The sequence below is a fragment of the Falco peregrinus genome, chromosome Z (assembly GCF_023634155.1).
Source record: "Falco peregrinus isolate bFalPer1 chromosome Z, bFalPer1.pri, whole genome shotgun sequence".
Taxonomy (NCBI): domain Eukaryota; kingdom Metazoa; phylum Chordata; class Aves; order Falconiformes; family Falconidae; genus Falco; species Falco peregrinus.
The window spans coordinates 41,280,084-41,296,558 of NC_073739.1; the positions used below are offsets into that span (position 1 = coordinate 41,280,084).

Sequence of the window (16,475 nt, forward strand, 5' to 3'; positions counted from 1 at the left end):
GAGGATCAACATTACGTTCCTACAGAGTCAACAAAGAGAGATGCTGGCACTTCCCAGGCACAGGGTAATTCTGTGTAATTAGGGCAGATGTCTAATGCAACATAAAGTATACAGTTTGCACGCTTCCTGCAAGGGCCTTGCTGGAATTCTATGGCAGAGGCATGAAAATCCCTAGCTGTCCTGGGTGGGATTTTGGGGTAACAGAGGTCCTGTGGTTTCAGTTTTTCCTTCCCCTGCCACCACAGTCTCATCAGCCCATCAGACCCCATCCTTTCATTTTTGCTTCTTACTCCTGTGGCCACTCTGCACTCTGCTAGCTTTGCATGACAATCATGAGCCTCCACATAACAGTGAGGGCTGTGGAGAGCAGTGGGGGAGGTGGGGGGTGGCACAGGGAGGGACAGGCACATGCATTAAAGATGCAGACACCCATGCATAGGTGTGATGAATGCTGTGGATGCAAACTGCAGCTGTTCCTCATATGTCCTGCAGCCTCCCTGAGCAGCAGCCTTGACTTTCCCTTGTTCCCTGCTTTGCTGTAGCTGTCCGTTCCCGAGATGCTTTGTAAGAGCTGATAAACCCTTCAGGAAAAGGTAGCGGAGTAACCTATATAGTTATGGTCTTCAATGTTCAATGCATAAGCTGAATCAAATGCCTCTGCAGGCACACTACAGCCTGCACAACCTTTCCATGCATTTTGAACATTTTGATAACTCGCAGCAGGAACTATTCAGGAAATGTTTGCTCCTCCATGGAAAATTTAGACAAAAGTGGCAAAGAGGAGCTTTGATGTCAAAAAAAGTAACAACTCTGCAGAGAAAATGTGACTATTATTCTTTATAAAGACTGAAGAAATAGGGTGAAGGAACAGACCATGAAATGCCATAAGTAAAATTACAGATGTTTTGGCCAGCCCAGAATGCTATAGGCCTCATGCTCAGAGCTGAAGTTGAGAGCACGTGAAAGTGCACAAATGCACTAGTTGTAAAAACAGAGATTACAAAAGCAAAAACTGCCTGGCTAAAGGAGGACCTCCAGCTCTCACAGGGCCTGGGAAAGTTAACCCTACCTTTTGTAGGCTGCTATACCTTTAAAATTGTTAATATAAGTTCAGCAAAAGATATTGCCCTAGGCATGACCAATTTGAAATGCTGTATGCGCATTCACTATGTTTTAAAATAACAGTCCGGGTAAATTATTCCCATTTGGACAACATCTGCTCTTTCACAGTTCCCTGCACTCTGCTGTACCAGAAATGAATGTGAATGGAAGATTTTGAAAGTTGCCTTATTCTCCAGAAAAACCATTTTACCCTACTTTAAATAAGATGTATGATAATAATGCTTTGCAAGTGAATTTTAGGTTGTAAAGGTTTAGAGTGTTTTCTTTTCTTATGACTATTGCACCATGTGGTCTGGATATAAAACTGGCTTTGGTTACCAATAGCTTTAAACTGGAAAATAAAGCTCTGCATGACTCAACGATGCTTGAAAATGATTTAATCACGTCCCACAGTAAAATTTTACAATTAAAGAAATACAGTATATTTTCTTAAGTTGAGCTCAGTTTTGTTAAAGTAGCAGTAAAGGAGAAGCACTGGAAGGGTTTATAAGCACGGTGGGCAAAATGGTCCCACTCAGGGCAGGGCAGAGGCTGCTGTACATGGGAGCACTATGAGTTGATGGGGTCCCATAGCTCTTAGGAAGCACTGACACCCTCCCAGTCCATCACGTTGGGACGACTGGAGGGTGGTTGTGGTGGTGAGACCTGTGTGATCATGGAAAGACAAAGATGGTTTGCAGAGGCCCACCAGGCAGGGGAAGACCCTGCTCCTCTCATGTGGTCATTTCACCCTCAGTTTCTTGGTGTTTAAATACGATTAAGCCTCTCTGTTGCTTGCATGGGTCAGTTATCCTGTGCTCATCACCATGCTGTCTTGTAGAGTAGAGAAGCGCCTCTGCCCCTCCAGCATGTCAGGGACAGTCATAGTTTGGCTTTTCCCATGGAAACCACGATTTTAGAAAGAGTTGGGTACACCATCATCAAAGTCCTGGTAAGTTCAATTCATAATTCTCTCCACAGACATGGATGCTTGGGTTCCTTGCTTCTTGGTTTTCTCCTTCATGACCCAGCAAATCCAGCTTATTGTCAATTGTGGTAACTGCTCTGGGACCTATCTTCTTGGCTTGAACTGAAGAAAATTCAGCAAAATTTCAGACAAGTGCAGACCAGATGCCATGCTTTGAACATTATGAAATCTTGCAACCTCATTTAAAACAAGAAATTCAGAGTAAATTAAATATAAGGAGAAAGGACCTTTCCTCATCTTCAAGATCAGTCTTGGAGTCTTGTAAACTCTCTGCCTATGTACAGTTGGTTCTAGTATCATCACCTTAACAAAAGTTATACATGAAACCAGGATCATTTGGAGCAGAAGACAGTTGTGCTTTTACATCCACAGAGGTGGAGGTGATCCTTGCAGAGGACTTGGATACACACCACATAATGCATGTGTGTGTGGAGAACAGAATGTCAGAAAAGGAAGTGAAAATCACCAAGAAGTGCTGGACAAGTACTTTTGCTCATACAGCTGATAATTCTAGATAATAGTCATTTTGGCTCTCCCTTCAAAGTCTCCAGCAACAGAAAACTGAAATCAAAACGGGAAAAAGAAGATGAAAGAACAAAATATTAATGATATATTGAAAGATTATGCACGCAAAACAATTTAATCCATAACTGAAGACAAAATGATTGCCAACTAATATTTTAGTCAATCAGTATGTCTCCCTGCCTTATACACAAAGGCCAGTGATTAAAGTAAGTCCTACTTAGATTTAGTAAATTTTCTATTTCAGAGTAGAAAGAGACAATGAGTAACTCCAAGATATGTATTTCGTGAAGATTCAAATGCCTTGTGTCAATCTTAATATCCACTAAGAAAACAAAGAAAAAATAATCTGAATATCATGTACAGAGAGGAACTTCGGTTCATATTACATGAAGGTTTCGAAGCCCTGAATACGTAGACTGGTTCTTTTAGAAATGAAATCAGGCTTCCTAGGTGTAGAAGACCAACAGAAAGAACCTGAAAGAGCAAAACAGCAAACAACTGTGCAGAGAGAGCAGCAGACAAAGAGCAAGTGCCTATTCTTTTTCTTCTGTTCATTCTGTGATCATCCATCATAGCTCATAATAGTTAGTGCAATTAAATACTTATTGATGCTTTGACTGAAACAATAATGCCTGCAGCAAGGGAACAATCAGGAGCTCCAAACTACAAACCCTGGTTTTGCATATTTTTTCTATGTTTCATTTCTTCGTTATTAGAGTTCTGGTAGCAATCTGGTGACCTGAAAAGTGCTGGAAAGTGCAGTGTACTGTGGTACAGCGCAAGTGCAGTGGCAACTGTGGTAAAAATCCTGGATTCCCTGTTGTTTCATTTCTTCCACTGCAGAGGGGAAGAAGCTGCACTTTGACATCAGTTTGAGCTCTTGGAAATCCCATCTACAGCCTGTATTACAGGATGAGGATCTTGACATTTGCCTTGATGTGAAAGCCTACTGCAACATCAGACACCCTGCATTACCCTCCAGGATACCAAATGAGGACCTCCTGTAAGTCCTGTGGGCATTTTGTGAGCCCTGCAAGGCTGTCTCAGAGGCTGAATGGTGTCTCAGGTGGAACCAAGTGCCTATGTCTCATCTGTGGCATCTTTACTATCATGGTGGTAGATGCCACACTTGGACCCAGCTGGAGGAGGCTGGTAACTGGGCCTCACCTTTGGAGACTAGATCTGGTTCAGGCATGCTTTTTCTGAGAAATACTGGAAATATTTTTGACAGCTCATATAGCAAACATTTTGAAAAGGTCTAGTAAAAAACTGAGGGAGAGACGCTGTTGTTGATCTATAGCAATACAAATGATTAAACATCAAAAATTCAGTGTATGGGACAATTTTTGAAGTGTTTTCATGTTTTCATTCAGATAGTTTCGAACCCAATCCAGGTCTGAGCCTTATGCCAACTTTCTTCAAAGGTAGCTTTAGAATAATTTAAAACCTATCTTAACTCATAAAGAAATTAATAATGTATTGGTAAATTCTAAGAAAATTCATTCATACCTAAAAAGCATGTCTGATATCTCTGGGACTGATCTGCTGAATTTTTCACACATAATAAGAGTGATTGTTTTCCTTCCTTTCAGTATAAAGCTTGGCACATCCATCGTTATGGTAGATCCATAATTTATTCCCTTTAGGTTAGTGATTGTAGACTGGCAGTTGGAGTCTTAGACAGACTATGAGGCCAAAAAGAGCATTTTAAAATTCTTGATAATGTAGAAATAAAGTTAATAAAACTCTGCCAGTAGCAAACACTTCAGCTTCAGTGTACAAATTTTGGGCAGCTAGGTAACAACACACTTCTGACTTGTAAGGTTGTTTCACTTTCCGAAGCAGTAATTTGGGAAATGTAAAAATATATTGATAGAAGTGAATGCTTGATATTATGTGACAAATGCCTCTTTAAATATGGAGCTGAATCTTTCGTTTACTCTTCTTGGTTTTTTTCTTCTCTTTTCTTTCATTTCGTTTTATTTCTTCTGAAATTTGCAGAATTATCACCTATTGTCATCTGCATGTATGTTCATACTTGTCTGAATGTGAGTCAACCATTAGCCTGTAATTTAATTGAAAGTTATAAGGTGTATGTTGGGCTGGGTGCTGAGCAGCTGTGTGTTATCCCTGTGGCCCTGAAACAGAAAAAATGGGCAGCATTTCAAGTGAATGTGAAGCCTTCTTTGTAAAATAAAGTCGATGATGAAAGAGAAAGTTAGTTCTCTTCAGCTTCATGAAGTCCCACATTATAAGTGTGACAAGTTTTTCCACCTTGGTTTCTCTCTATGAATTGATTAGAAAAAGTTCTATGTTTTCAGCCGCTGATGAGCTAAGGTACACTGCAAGAATTACACAAAGTTAGGAAGCCAACATGTTAAAGGAACTTCCACAGTTATAGTTATTCATAGACTCAAAAGCATGCACTTGAAGAACTAGAAATAGAATATTGATCACCATGCAAGTATATGATCTTTCTTACCCTTTAACACCATCAAAGAAAAGGGCCATAATGATGGTTTAATTCTTATCATAATCCAATTTCTCTGTTTGTATTCTTTATTGTTATACTTGATAAAACGTAAATACGTTGTCCTGTGTTTTACCATAAACACTGAAATGGTTTACTGGATCAGCAACTGAACGTACCAGCTTATGTCTCTGTGGCCAATACAGAGTCACCTATAAAAGCTTATTACATTGTAAGACTTGTTCCCTATTAATTTAAGCAGCATGACGTAAAATTCTGCTAGATTTTTGCTTTGGGTTGTGTTTAGGATCTTAGCTATAAAGAACAACAAGGTTCTTCCTGCAGAAAGGCATGGTATGGTTGTCCCTCTGTGGAGGAATGGAATGACTCTGACCCAAAATTCAGTGTCTTTCAATGATCTGCCGTAAGGGTAGAGCAACCTAAAAGAAGACCCTAGTCCCACATGGGTGATAATGCCCTGTGGCCCTCTCAGTTCCTGGTGGGAGCACCCTCTAAAGAAAGCCCAGAATGCTGCCACCCAAGACTTCAGAAAGCTTTCCAGAACAGTGTGGACAAGCTTCTCTATATCTGGAAATACGTATTACATGCTATTCTAGTCCACCTTCCCTGACCACTCTGAGACCGCCATTAGCAGAGGGCATTGCCCAGATACTTGCACAGACAGCTGGTGCAGCCTGGAAATAAATAAGAGCAGCTGGAAATAAAAGCAGCCAAGAACCTCGAACAACAGCTACCAACACAAGCTGGGATTTCAGTATCAGTAATGATCAAGCCTGCATGCAACTGATCAGTTGTGTTCCAAAGAAAGATCAGTAATATCATGAAACATGAACAAGCTATGGAAGTATGCACTTACCCAAAAATGTCGTGATTTTCTGGTGGCAGGCACCCAATAGTAGATTTAAATAAGTTTATACCTTACATGAATTAGTAGAGCTTTTTCATTACTTGGCAAAGGACTAAAACAATTGTGTTTGCTTATTTTGCTTTTACAATGATTTCCTAATTGCAAGCCATTACTGATGTATTTTAAGAACAATTTGCTTTGTTGCTGGATGCTAAAGGCAAGTAAAATACTTTGCTTAGAGAAAGTTAGAAATTGCTTTATTTCTCCTGCCTTGGGAATTACAGATGTTTCAGTGTTCTTTGTGCTTCCGTTGCAGACACCGACCTTTAGCATTTGAATTATTTTAGCCCAAGGATAAAAAAAAAAAAAAAAAAAAAAAAAAAAAAAAGGTTTACTTCTTGCCAAAAGTCAGTGCATCTTTGGTTTTGGGGAACAGCCTTGTTTTACAGCAGGAAAAAATATTTAAAAATACCCTGGTACTGGTTAGGAACATATTAGTACAACACTAATTATAAACTGGAATGTGTCAGAAATAAATGAGTTATGATCTGGCAAGGACCTGCAAACTATAGTCAGATACTTAATAAAGTTTAGACATGCAGCTGTGAAGACTTCTGGATCCTTGCCACCTTTTATTAGAGTGGCGCCCAGCAACGCCACTGTAGTTAAGGGTCTGTCAGCATTTCCATTATAAAACCCCATTTTTTTAGGGCTTTGTAACTTGCCCATTTTAAATCACATCAAGCTGAAACTTGACATTAAAATTGTCAGGAATAATTTCTTTTAATACAAAAATGTTACTTACATTTTTGCTCTGTCTTTGTTTTGGATTCAGAGAGGTAAAGAAAATAAAGTAAGTCCATGACATGTTTTATTAGAAACTTATTTTTGTCATACTTGGAGAAAAAAAAAAAAGGCAGGGCTTGAGTTTGAAAAATAAATATTTTTAGCCCCTTAAGGCTGAATTCTGCTCTTGGTTTCCCACTGAGGCATAAGCAGAAAGTACAAAAGATGGCATTACATCCTAGTCTCTGAATCTACTGTCTTGAATCTGACCTGCCATTTTATATGAATTAACAAGATGGTTTGAATAAAGCACCAGATGATTATCAGCGTTGTGCTTTGTGATTTTTTGTGTTTATTTTTTTTTGTTCTATTTATATTTTAGATCTTACAATAGAATTTTTGTTTCATTTCCAATTTGTTTTCTGTTAAGGACTCAGGTAGTTCAGTCTGATGTTTATACACACCCAGAGCAATGCAGATTCACACCACCTGAGGACCTGCTGCTCAGCTAGTTAAATATTTTAAAAGGATTGTTTTTCTCTCTGACCTCCTCATTTCTGCCTTCCTTCCTGATATGAAAGCAAGGAAAATTATGCTAAGGTCACATCTCATTTTTGCTCTGTATGTTCTGTGCAGTTGTCAGGACAGGTATGAGCTAATGAGCTTTCTTAGGGATCCTTTTTTTTTGTTGTCTCCTCTTCTGCTTTTCTCCTAACATACATTAAAAAAAAAAAAGTTATTGGACTGAAATTTACCACTTGTTTGTGTTGATCACATAACAGGAAAATGTAAGAGTTTTCAGTCTAGGTGAGCCTGAAAATCCAGAAGGGTAATCAAGGGTCTTGTAGAGATTGAGACTTTTTTGTGCTGTTTTATTTCATCAGAGGGATGAAAAGGAGCTTTGTTATCCATTGAAAACATCCTAGTAATTGAGGAAATCATTCTTTCCAACATCTCATAAGTGACAGGCACCTGCATATGTTGTCAAGCCATCAGCTGGTCTCCCTTTTCCAAGTTATGCAAGCAACCGAAACAACCAAAACAACAAAAGATACAATAAGCAGTGAGGCCTAAAGCTTTAGGTGTTGGACATATTACATCTATCAGCCCACAGCTGGTTCAATGGTTGCAGCCCCAGCCCAGCCAGGATACCTGTGCACCAAATCTGGCTATTCTGGGCAACCTAGGGTCAGAGCATTAAGCAAACCCAGCTACTTGACTTGACATTCCCCATAGATTTACCCTTATATCTTGCTCCTGTCTCTTTAGAGATGGTCTCCCACCTCTTTAGTTGCAGCTCTGGTTTACAGTCCTAAATTTGGCACATCCCTTAGTTCCTGTTGTTCCCACTCTCTCTGTATCCTATGTCTGATATCCGTTCCATGCCCTCAACCTTCATCCAAGCCTAAGCATGACTGTCTGCGTCCTATCTGATAATCAGATATAGTGATCATAAGGGACCAAGTTTGGGTGGTTTTAGCATGGCAAATTCCAGGTCACATCAGTGGCCTTAGCAAAGGAGTAAGCTAATGTGTTTGGTTTGAGTTTGTGCTTGGCTGAAACACATGCAGGGTTAGTTAACACAGCTCAGCTGATGCACAACTGGTTAATCCACTTGTTACATGATAGTGCATCTGAGACCTACCTTTGAAAATCCAGCCTCAAGCAACCCCTCCCTCTCCTCCTGTCCCTCCCAAAATTGTCAGAGTGGTGAGCATGGTCTTCAGTTCCCTTAGTGATTTGTCAGAAACAGATCAGTTAGCTATAAAATATGGCTTTCTAACAAGCAAAAATAATTACTTGGACAGAATCAAATCTGAAGGACTGCAGCACACGCATGAGATTTCACAAGTAGCAGTGGCAGGAGTCTAATACTGAAGTCATGGCTTTGGTGAACCGTCATTCCCAGTAACTCCAGTCAAGCCAAAGTCTCACCATCAGGATTCATAAAGTCAGAGAACTTGGTACACCTGGGTGTCTCATGGAGTGGCCTCTTTAAGCAGAATGTAACTTCCGCACTTTGCCATTTTGAGTTTCATTAGACAGAGTCTTCTTTTACTTCAAGCATTACATTCTCACCCTTTAATTTACCTGTTTTATTAAGGCATTCATTCCCACCTTCCCCAGTCCAAACACAGCAGCTTAATGGCATTTTTGCTCATGGTGTAAAATCAAAGGTGTGGATTATCAAAGTACTAAGTGCTGGGTTGTTTTCCAGGCAGTCCAGGAGTACTCATCAGGCAGCACTCGAAAATCAGGCAGGTTGCATAGAATGGCCTAAAATATGAGACCGTGAAGGTGATGGGTCAAGCCTCCAGATCCTGGTCATGCTTCAGGGAGTGCTCTGAGAGCCAAGCGATAAGCAAGTCCCCACTCGCTTGCTCCCCCAGAAGGGAGGGGACTCTGACAGTGCCAAAATCATGGCAATAGGCAGCCCAGTTTTCAAGCCTTTAAAGCTTGGGAAAAGCCTTTTTTGCCCTATATACTGGTATGTTCACTCCTTCTCCTCCAGTCAGAGGGGCATTTTCTTGCCACGTTCAGAGGGAGCTGATTAAAAATGGTTTTGGCCTGGAAGAAAATAAGAACTTAGTCTGGCTTAAGCTGTAACAAAAGTGTCTGTATTTTTTCTGTATTCATAATTCAAAAAGTAGCTTAAAGTCTTAATATCCAAACATTTCTAGCCTCTGAAAAGCTGTTGATAGGAGAATGTTAGAGCAACTTACTGGAGCAAAAGTGTTCTTAAAACTGTAATGCTGGTTGACCAGGTCAGTGGGAACAGTTGTGGTGGAAAAATATTTTGGTTTTGCCGTGGCAGTTGACCCCCAGGATCATTCCTCAGAGCCCATCCCCTTGTGCTCTTTGCTTGGTGCTTGCACGAAGGAAAGGTCCGGGACAGGCACAGGCTCAGACAGGAGCCAGGCATCCACTACAACCCATGAAGGCAGGCAGCTCCCTGAGGAGGCTGCAGTGGGCCCTGAATGGCAACATCACAGACAAGATGGGTACCATTAGAGGGCTTATAGACACTGAGGCCAAGGAGCGCTTGCTGGGCTTGCGCTGCCCGCAGGCAGGCTTGGCAGACAGGGTGGCAGCAGCAGGACTTGGTGGGTGGTGGCTGTGCCCAGAGCAGCTCCTCATATGCCCAGGGGTGTCAAGCATCAGCAGCTGCCCACTCATGTCCAAGCATTGAAGGACAGAGTTACTGTGTCACACATGGGCATACTGAAGTGTTTGGGCATGATGGAAAAAACAAGACTGATGGAAGCAAGAAATGTGCTGTTGAAAGCTGGGGAGATGGGGTTTGAAGGGAGTACCCCTCACTTCCTACTTACTTTCTTAGTGATGTTCCTCCAGACTTTGGGAGAAATTGTTCCTAAAACTACTTTAACTGACAGTACACAAAGATTTTGTTTAATAACTGCATTATCCTGTAATGATGGCTGTAAGATACTAAGAAATTGTATCTATTATTCAACTGTGCAAAGCACTGTATAGCCCAATTTTAATAATCTTTTTTTTTCATGTCACATAACAGTCTTGTTAAATTTTAAGGAGGCTGTTTGCAGCCATACCTTTTGTCTCTTGAGTCACTCATTTTCAGATGACTGTGTGAGATGTTTTGCTGTTTCCCTGTCCAGAGCTGCTGCAGAAACTGACCTTTGGCTAATATGGTGCCAATTCTGTGGTTCCCAGAAGGGGATTCCTTTGTGTGAGATGTAGTGAAATCAAATGCAGAGAATACTTGCTATGGAGGAAACCAGAACCTGGGTCAGGCAGAATCAGAGGCTGTCTCATTCCAGATCACTGCACACAGCAGCAAGCTGCAAAGACAAGCCAAGTGCCCACATAATAATTTCCACTAATGTCACCAGAAGCAGCCTGTGTGTACACAGTAAGTCAGTAGATGGAGCATGAAAGTCAGCCTAGAGGAAAGAAATTAGCACATGAAGGGCCATATTGAGGCAGCCTAAAATCCACCAACCTCCTTAAAGATGATGGAAGAGAAACAAATTCTCATGTCTTGAGGAAGGTCCAAAGCACAGAGTGACACAGAGGTAGTTATTAGGAAATATTAAGTGCAAGGAGCTGTTCAGACAGGCTTGTTATTCAACATGGAAAACTCAGTAGACCACAGAAAAGAAGCCATATCCATGAACAGCAACTGTTGCCATCAGTATTATAGCGAACATCTAACTACCATGAATAGGTAATACTTGTTTTGAATTTCCATGGTCAGCTTCATCTGCTATGCAAAGGCATTGGCTTAGCTTTATAGAGCTACAGATAACATATAAAGTAGAGACAACAAGACCTAGCACTGCTTTACTGTCACAAAATGAACAGATGAAAGAAGAAATCTTGCAGTTCACATCAGTGTATATGTCAAAGTCTGGGAAACCAATGGCATTGGAATGCTGAATGTAAAAAAGTTGGCAAAGCTGTCAAATTCTGACACTTTGAACTAACATGCATAACCAGCATGAGCCTGTAGAAAACCAGCAAGTTGCTGAGATCAGTTTCTGGTAACGATTTCTAGCAATCTGTCCTATATGCTTCCCAGGGAAAGCTTAGATGCAGCAATCAGAAGAATCGATCTATTACAGACCATTAGTTATTCCAGTATGTTGTTCTTTCGTGGTCTGATGAAGCTTTAATAAGAGACAGTTCTGCCTCTTCTGTTTAAAAGCTTCTCAAGGAAGCAAACAAACAACTCCAGAGAGACTCAATTCATATTTACACCGGGGCCCATTTAAACAGCCTGATTAATGCAGAGAGAGTTAAATAGAAATGAGTGTCACTAGAGCCCTGTAACTATTCACCCATTCTCTTTTGCTGCATCATGCTGAGTGTCTGTAATAGCAGAACAACTAGGTGGGAGATGCCAAGGAGTCAGCCTGATTTCTCCCATTTAAGGACACTGCACGCAGCCTCTGGGCTCAGCTGTGATTCCCACTTGCAGCTCTCTACACCACTCTGGTGGTTTAGAGGGACTTTGCCCTTCAAAGCTGCCTTCGATGCTGCCAGCATGTCTAAATGCCTCACCACACCATTACCCTTTGGCTGCCAGCACCGTCCTGAGCAATCCAGCGTTGCTGGCTTCTCCAAGTGTCTGAACATCTTCATCTGGAGCTGGAAGGGCTCAGCCTTACTGAAGAGGACCTCAGTGTTGCAAGACTGTGTTTCTTTGTGCTGTTTCTAACTGCCATGTAGGTCTGCAGAAAGAGAAACAAGTGTCCTGTTCTCGGATGGATACCATTTAAGGGAAGAATTCAGACTTGTGAGAACAACCACAGCTCGGACATGTGGCGGTCTGAAATACAGCCATTTTCCATTAGGGGAGGCTGAAACTACAAAAGATAAACATGTTTGGTTTTCATTTCATAAATACTTTATTAGGGATTTAATTTGACTACAGTACTTGCTTAGGGCAGGCTATGGATGTTAAGATTATTTTTTTCTTATTTTAATGTCCACAAATCAAGAGAGTGGCTGATTTCTGCCCCAGTTCATCAGTAGCAGAGTAGTAGATCCATCCATTCACTGACCCTCCGCTTCCACCTCTTCTGCTCTGTCCTGGGGCTGGGGATCTGGCTACAGCAAGAGAACAGGTACAGGGAAAAGCCTCCATATTCTGGAGTTTAGAGAAAACTCACATAAATAAGAGCTGATGTTCAGGATACTGTGCAGATCACTAGTGTCTCCTTTTTCCAGTAGTTACTACCATGCTTTCCAGGAAGGACAAAGTCTGTCTGGAGCCATAGACTCTGGCAGAGGCATTTGAAAGGTGCAATGGGAATATGACACAACCAGCTCCACCTGCCTTATCCAAAGCTTCCTGAAGTGCAGTTGGAATGTTTGGACACTTAATAAGCATTTCATCAACTTCTCAAACTGGGTTTTAGCTTTCTTTTTATGGCTTGTAAGTTTAAGTGATATCGAGCAAAATTATGTTGTTATCTGTGCAAAACTCAGGGCAAATTTATGAATAAACAGAAGGTAGCTATGTGCTCATCTTGTTCTCCAGTAGTCCTCATAGGCCTAAGCTGTCTCAATGCCTCACCGCCTCACCTTCTAAACTGTGAATGACTGTAAAACATTGCTGTGGTGGCTGTGGTAGTACTACTGAAACAAACCTAATTTAACAAGAAATAAGAAGGTGGTAATGAAAAACAAAAAAGCCCCTAGATATATCAGCTGCAATATATGCAGCTGGCAGGCTGCCTGTTTTAGGATATTCGTGAAGGGAGGCATTGTTCTACAAAACTTGAGAATACGAACATCATTGCTAGTCACAACTGCAGGGACAAGGAAATTGATGCTTTCTTCCCTTGTCAGAACATGTGAGTAGTTTTGCCTGCTTTTGCTGAATGGATACGGGTTCTTCCCTCCACAGAGCTTGCATGGAACAGGAATAAAAGGTTCTGGAAATATAATCTCATTCTGGATAATAACAAGCAAAAAGTAAGAAAGAGAGGATGCCAGCTTATCTACTTTACTGCTCTTTCTGAAAACAGAGCTAAATATTGTTGGGAAATTTGTGCTCTTGCATTTCTAGGACAGAGTTCTGGGCAGAGTCTCTGTGAGAAGCATCTGTTGATCCATGTTAACTGTCAAGTAACTGATTGTGTTTTAAGGACATTTTTCTTCATATTGATCTCTGCTGTGATGATATATTATGCCCTTCAAAATGTCATACCAATAAATTACATGAGATCTGATCTGGTAAAGATCTGATAATTTTTTTTATCCTGAGAATGCTACAAGTATTTGTAGGTAAAATGTGAACAACTAGGTCTCTTTAAGAAGCAGAGCTGAGAAAATGTGAACATGCCTTGTTTTCAGCATGTTTTCAAGAAGTGGCAAAACTACACATTTCCTGTCCATCTTGAGAGACCCTAGGCCACAGAACAGCCAACACCTGGGAATTCATAATGTAAGGCCTCACACTGCCATGCACAAAATGAAATTCAGCTCCAAATTGCAGATGAACTTTAGAATGGTATACAGGAGAGATGTAAGCTATAGCCTGCTTTCAGTCACCTGAACTAGGGCCACAGAGGCTAACTCAGCAAGGACTGAGTAAAATCTAAAATGAGAAATTAGCAAAAACTCTGTAACAGTGTTTCTTTTTTAAACCAGTCTAGAAAAATCCTCCAGCTGTGTCAAGTAGAGCTTGATCCAGAAGGCAAGATATAAACTTAGACACTGAGAATAATAAAGAATGTTTTCTGTATGTTTAAATATCCCAACTTCTGTATCTGCCATAATGATAAGCTTCAGCGGGAGTTTGTGGGTGCTCAGCAGGTGCTCAGCTTTCAGGCTTTTGCCTTGTGTGTTTAATTATAAAAGCAGTGGAAGAGTTTTGTATATAGAAACAGCAGGTCACTCATATTAGAATAACTCAGACCTAAAGATGTCTTAGTATAACTGACAGCTGGGACACAATATCTCTACTTCAGGCAGCTGATATGAAAGGGCTTTGTTATTGAACAGCATCCTGACACCAGTCAGGGCAAAAGAAGAGAATAAGCTTGGCACAAAATGGTGTAAACCTCGAAATAAATGCAGTGCAAATAATAAGGAAATCTGGGAAGTCTGCCAATACAATGCTGGTCCAATTGGCTAGTAAGAACAGAGTTAATCCTCGAGATACTCTTCGGTGCCCAGAATTCATTTGGATGTATGAAGCCCTGAAATATTGTTTCTGCTAAAGCTGTCTTATGGAATGATTACCTAGAGTCCCCATAATCCACTAACACATTTACTTGTTATGTGTTTTTATTACTCTCTCCTGCTGATGTTGCTGTTTCCAATTAGAGATAGAACTCCTACCATTGGCTGTTAATAACTATTTTGCCTTGAGACATATCTTCTTTGCTAACTGAAAAAGGCAGGTTAATGGTGTCTGCACTATAGTATATTATTAGAAGTGAGTTTGTGAAGTAAACTCCCAGTGACTCTAATCTCAGGAATGCTGACTCCTCCTGAGGTCAGTAATTGGGTATTTTGGAATTTGCCATAGCAGCAGGCCTAAGCCTGTCTTCAGCCCCCTTTGAAATTTGGACCCTGAGGTCAGCAAAATAATTGGTTCATTTAAACAGAAAATTAGAAAGTGAAGGGTCCACTTTTCCCCTAGTGTCTAACTTCCAGTTCACCAGAGTTTGAGATGTTCCTCTCTCCTTTAGGTAATACAACAAAGTCAGTCACTGTCCTGTTTCATTTCCACAGAACGCCTTGCCACTTTGTGTTCCCTGTAAAGCTCGTAAGTCTTTGGTTTGTCATGAGCTCATGAGACAGTTAGTGGAGCAAGGCATGGTTACTATCTATACATACACTAGAAACATTTTTTGCTTTCACTATTTGACCATTACAACAACACAAGATCTATTTCAATCTTTATTTCCAGTTTTCATCCAGTTTTGTATAGTCAAAAGTTCTTCCTGCTGCTCTCAAAGTGTAGCTTTGCCTCAAGGGCTTGCTTTTGAACCAACTTATGGCTTTGGTCTCAAAATCTGTATTATGAAGGAATTCAGCTATAATTATTAATCAGTAGTCACCCTGTTTCTCTAGTGTTTGAGAGTTATTTATCCATATTCCTGCCCTATGCTCTTTGACCTCTGTTACCAAGTAAATCTTCAGTAGTTTAAAGCTGATGATGTCAAGAAAATAGTAGAACAAGGCCAGGATAAGCAAAGACATCAGTGTATCCTTCACTAATGAAAACACTAAATACAGTTGATAATACAGTTGAGCACGGTTGAACAACACAACCAAAGTGAGCCATAACTAAAATTGGAGAAAAAGTACAGGATAAACACTGTGGAGCGAGCAACACACAGCAGTTTGGCTATTGTTTCTGCCAAACTAAAAATATATGATCTTCCCATCAGTAATTCAGTGCACATGGTTGCTTTACAGTTTCAAACTTGTAATAATTGCATAAAAAGCTCTGAATATGTGTGGTCCCTTCTCCTAAGAAAGAAAAGTGCCACACTGAATCTAGGTAGTGTTATGATTACCAGCACTCTAGAGCAGGGATACTCCCAATATGGCTCATGTTAAAAGTAAATGTCAGATCAGGTTCCCACCAACAGCCAGGCTGTGCTTTAAAAGTGTTTGAAAGTGTCAGGAATGAATTTTGGGTCCTTGATCCTGAAGGTCAGCCTGGTACTGCCTTGATGTGAGTTAAACCAGAGCACTAGTTTTTGCAACTTGTTTGGACTAATGTTAATAAAGCTATATTAATGATAATTTACACTTGTAGGGATGAATTTTGAAATTCTGGCTTGATTTTTGCTTGGGTCTCTTTGAGGAAAAATCTCCATTCATGTTTCCTGTACCTTATTTATTTTCACTTTTTTTACCCCTCTTTTCTTTTTTGCCTTAAGGTGGTTTTCATTACTAATGTCATCTTTGTAAACTATAAATGCTTCCCTGCTGAAAGGAATGAAAAATGGTTTTGCAAGTGGGAATGCCATGAGCAGGGACAGACACTGGAATTTTTCCCATATTTTTCTCATTTGCCATTGTTTTTTGTTTGTTTTTTCCTGTGTTACTTATGACTTAAACTTTCATTTTCCAAGAAGTTCTGAAAGTTTTTATTCCTGCCAGATTCTGTTCTGGTCAACAATGGAGTCAGGATTGAGGATTCTCTGCAGTCTTCACCACCCACATTCTATATGCTTTGTGATGGTGACAATGTCTATTTTGAATTGTTAGGCACCTCAAATTATACA

General features: G+C 40.5%; 1 long non-coding RNA gene across 1 annotated transcript in view; it reads right to left on the reverse strand.

Moving 5' to 3' along the window:
* Positions 1-1,521: 1,521 nt before the first annotated feature.
* LOC129782801 (uncharacterized) overlaps positions 1,522-16,475 on the reverse strand; it is a 101,061-nt gene continuing 86,107 nt past the window's right edge. The window contains exon 3 of the long non-coding RNA XR_008744927.1: positions 1,522-2,650. This is a non-coding gene — a long non-coding RNA (uncharacterized LOC129782801). The remainder of the gene's footprint in view (positions 2,651-16,475) is intronic.